The sequence below is a fragment of the Chiroxiphia lanceolata genome, chromosome 2 (genome assembly GCF_009829145.1).
Source record: "Chiroxiphia lanceolata isolate bChiLan1 chromosome 2, bChiLan1.pri, whole genome shotgun sequence".
In the NCBI taxonomy this organism is placed as follows: domain Eukaryota; kingdom Metazoa; phylum Chordata; class Aves; order Passeriformes; family Pipridae; genus Chiroxiphia; species Chiroxiphia lanceolata.
Window position 1 is genome coordinate 29,222,871 of NC_045638.1, and position 5,078 is coordinate 29,227,948.

A 5,078-nucleotide genomic window follows, 5' to 3' on the forward strand; every position below is an offset into this window, starting at 1 on the left:
ATAGATATAAGGAAGATATTTTGTATGACATGGGTGGTGAAACACTGCAACAGATTTATAGACGTCCCATCCCTGGAAACATTCAAGGTCAGGTTGAACGGGGCTCTGGGCAATCTGAGCTGATTGAAGATGTCCCTTCTCATTGCAGGGGGGTTGTACTAGATGACCTTCAAGGGTCCCTTCCAATCCAAACGATTCTATGACTCTATGATTCTATGTTAACTTAAAACCAATATTTTGTTTGTCGATTATGAAAAAAATTACAAAACAGTCAAATTATCATCTAAACTGCCTTAGTGCAGCTCCACTGAAATCAGTGGAACTTTGCTGATTCACGACAGTTGAAGATCTAGTCACAATGTTCCATAACTTAAATTAATTCCTGCAACACATTTATTTTTGGCTTGAAGGAAGAATTTGAAGATCAGGATTGACTAGCTTTTTTTTTCTAAATTTTTAGAGCATCTTTAGTTTTATTTTAAATTTGCTTTTACTGTTGATGGTAGCTTTTGTCTCTTGTCATCATAATTTATCTGTTAAAAGTTTTTCTGAGTGTCAAACACTTAGACTATCTTTCAGATTCTCAGGTGACTAAGATAGGATTCTTGCTTTAATTAAAAAGAAGAAGATTGAGTTTCAGGGCAATCACGTTTTGATATTCCCATTTGTATCTAAAGTCACTCAGATTAGGAGAACTGAGCTTCAGTTTTTGAAATTAGACTTTGTTAAATTGGACTCTGAAAGTGCATTTCCCTATCTGACTAAAATACCCATAGTTTTAAATATTACGAGGTAAACCCTAATCAACTCTGATAGATGCTAAATGGCATTGCTTTACAACTTGATTCTGACCTCATTTCTTACACTGTCAACCTGATGTAAGTCCTTCAAATTCAGTAGAAATACTATAGGTTTAGGCTGACATAATGAAGGTTAAAGTCTACCTCTAGACTTCTGCTCCCAAAAGAAAAATGGTTTGTCATGACAACCACTGGAACCAAAACCAGTATGTCAAATAACAGAAATTAGTACAGTAGTACTGAAGGGTTTGGAGTTAGATTAATTTATAATTCATAAAATCTGACCTTCTGTTTTCCTGAATTAAAATGCCATCTTTGGGGTACTGAACTTTACTAATTATTACAACTAATTGGAATTCAGGGTCCACCTCTGAGGCACCATATCAATAACATCAATGAATAGCGCAGGGCTAGGCCTCCTTGGTTGAGCAAAAGAAAGTTTTTTTGACCAGGTGTGATGGCTCAATGTCACACCATTCAACTGGATCACCTCTTCAGACCAGAGGTGGTTCAGAGTGCATAGTCAGCATCACTTCTGAGATGTCCCCATGCAAACAGGCCCTGGGGTACCCACACTGATCCTGGGCCACTTCTGCTCTTCCCTCTACACTCATTTCTGCTCCTCTGTCAGAGATGCCCTGCTCCCCTCCCTTCCAGTCTCAGGAGTCTGCAGGTCATTAGCCAGCAGACATCACTAGCTTGTCAAGCAAATGTGTACAAAGCAAATCAGATGCAGGAAGAAGTGAGATAGTGTGGGTAAGCAGCACAGTCCAACAGTCTTCATCTTCATATTCTACAGTTGGACTCTGAGGTTCCCTTTCCTGTGGGCCAACAGCAAAGGCCCTGTTCACCTCTCATCCTTCCAGCAAAGGAAGCATTTCAGAGCTCACCACAAGTGTTCCTGTTGAGATTCAAGTCCTTCCAATGACTCTGGCTTTTAATAACACACATGTACTCATTTTTGTGGCTTCAAACTTCCACACAGTCATACTTACTCACAAATGATTCTGCCTATTCAATCCTTTTAAAGGAAGTAGTGTGGAAGGGGTGTTGAAAAAAACTCACCCTTCTTTTTACACACTATGGCTCTTTTTTCTGGTGAAAAACTTCAGTGCTGTAGATGGTGGCTGAAATTGGCAGTGAAAGGATCATTAAGATAAGATGGGTAGTGGATAACATGATGGTTCTGTTGACCTTGATAGGTTTATCTGCCAGGAAACTAAGATATCTGCAGAGCCCTGGACAAGCAAGGGCTGTGGATAAACCTGGCATGGGATGCCCTGTTAGCTGGGTGGCACTGACAGTGAAACGGTGCAGTGAACAGCAACAGTTAAAAGCACAGTGTAAAAATATACCTTTCAACTAATTCATAAGCAAGAGGTCAAGAATACAGAAAATTGTGATATAGGTCCTCTGGTGGCCCTGACAGAGTCCAAGCTTTATGCATCCAATACCTATAGGTAGCAGAGCACCAGAGTCTTCCAAATGGCACATGCCATCTTGTGAGCAGTCTTTCTGTTTTCTATTATTCCCATTTCAAAATGTCTAGCAAATTAAATTGGGTTGTAAATTTCTAAATAATGTTTGCAAACCTTTCCTCAGCACTTCCTGAGAATTGTGATAGTCATCTTCCTCACCATCTGAGATGTGGTTCAAATTTCCATGAAGGCTTTTTTAATCTCTTTCCATAGCTGATCATCCTCCATTTACAACATGCTTCTCTGTTGCCGTTATGGGACCTTAGCAGCTCAAATCAGGTTCATACCTGTCCTACCACCAGGTAAAATGTCATTCTGGAACCCCTTACAGAAAGAAACACATGCAGCTGTGAACTCTATTTAGAGCCTGGGTCACAGAGTAGTAAGTAGGCAGTGGGAATCTGCATGCCTCCACATGGACACTTGTAGGATTGCTGCCATGACCAAGAACATCCTACTTTTCACTGTCCTTGCAGAAGGCATGGAGACACTGGTGAGATGTGTTGGTATCCTACTGCTCAAAGAGTGTCCTAGATGTAGTGTGAACTTCTTTATTTTCAAAATAGGAAAACTGACCCTCCTTAAGGACCTCTCTAGCAGGATCATCAGAACTGATTCAGCGGGACTGTATTTCTACCCTCTGGATGAGCCAAGGCCAGCCAAAGTACGGAGTGAGACAGCAAGCAGTGGGGCTGCAGCATACAAATATCACATGGGGAATTGAACTCATATGTGCCACATACAAAGGGGGTAAAATGCATTCTGACAAATAATACATAAACTCAGCACTAATGACTGCAGAACTTGTGTTATAGACAGGTTAAAAATATTTTCACAGACATGCCACAGACTCCTCTATAACATTTTGGATGCAGTAATCACCCCTCATGTAGAAGAGCTTTGGCCACATCCCTGTCTTGATTAGGAAGAAAATAGAAATGAAGATTGCTTTCTTACATAAACATCCAAAATGGACTAGTATTTCATCCTACCCACGCTGCTGGCTTTTCCTGGACTCCCATTCAGAGAGAGCAGAATCTGTGCACGTGCTGCGGAGGAGCTGTTCACACCCATCTAAAGCTGCAAAAAGCAGTGGGCACCTGAGACAAGCTGCCAGCAGCAGAAACCATCAGCAAGGAAGTCTTCTGTACTGCTCAGTTTGTGATTTACACTGGACCTGTATTTAAATGTACTGAAGACAACTTAGGGAAGGCTATTTCAGCGTTTAGGCAACCTCATACCCCGTTCCTGCTCAGGAATGTGCAACACTTTTTGCTTCCATCCTCTGACTGATCTCATGTGGCTGAAATAGGCAAGGAAAGTAGTTGGTTTTGTGTCATGTTTACATGCACTGATGTGCAGTAGATGCAGGGGGGGAAAATTGATTGTGATCAAGTGAACTATTGTAGGATAAAGAGAGATAAATAATTCAGGTTCTCATTATAACAGAAGAGTGAAGCTTGGATAGAGAGGATGGGGACAGTCTTTATGTGAATTGGTATGCAGTAGCAGTTTAGTAGCCATAACATATAATCTAGCATTAGTATTAACATATCAGTGGAAAGAATTAACAATATTTCTAAAGTCTTATATGATAACTGGATCCACACTATATTGTTTAGTTCTCCTGGGCATTTTAATAATCATGTAATAGAAATGTTGGAGTAGCTGAGATATTCTTCATATTGCTCTATGAAAGGTCTTTAACATGATGTCTTTAGCAGACAGTTTTGATAGAATGTGTTGTATAAAAAGAAATATGCCTATTTTGGTAATATGGATATGTTTCATTAGCTCAGCCTGCAGCAATATGACATTACATTTAAAAAGGAATACAATTAATAACAATGAGAGGGGGTTTTTTAGCTCTCAGCGTATAGCTGGAGGAACTGAACAAGGTGTCAGGGCAATTAAATAGAGGCACTGTATTACCTTTGTCTGAAGGCTCATATCATCCTGCCTCCATATGTTTAATAGGGGCTTTCTTTGCAGTACGATTCCTAATTTATTTTGATGTTTCCTGTAACTTGGATAATAATAAGATGGACTTTTATATTAATCTTTAAAAATGTACAAATCTTTGGAATTAGCATGTCTGTAGATCCATACATTTTCCATTTTCCACAGAGTATAGAACGATTGTATTGGAGATACACACAGTAGCTCCTCAGCACTGAACTTAATGGAACCTTCATATCAGTGCTGTGGAAAAGTACAAAATACTGGCAGTGCATGTATAGCACACGGATTACATAACTGCAGACCAGGGAAAAAGTTATACTTTGAGACTATTAAAATAATCAACATGGGTATTATTTTATTCAGCATTAACCTTTATGTTCTACATTAAATGACAATGAAACCAGCAGAACACAAACCTTCCCTAGAGTAACAGTATCCGGCATTTCTTTCATCTCTAAAGAGGCTTCTTAATATCCTGCAATCCTAAAAATGCTATTTTTCCCCCACTGCAGGTCAGATTTAATAACAGTAAGAGGAGATAAATGGATTGGGCTCAGATGAGCCTTCGGCAGCCCTGTAGATGGGAGGCAGGGATCTCTGCCCCCCTGGGAGAAGAAGCAGCAGAAGGCAGCAGGGGCATTGCCGAGACAGCCTCAGGGAACCTAGTACTTCTCTCTTGGGACACAGTCCTTGTGGCACTGATTCTCTGCTGTAGGTTCTTCCACTCATCCCAGTCTGGCCTGCACATCTCAGTGGGAAGGCCACAAGTCCTCCTTGGCCCTGAGGATGAGGGCGACAAGGAAGCAACCTGGGGCCTTGCCACAGCTGACGCCAAAAA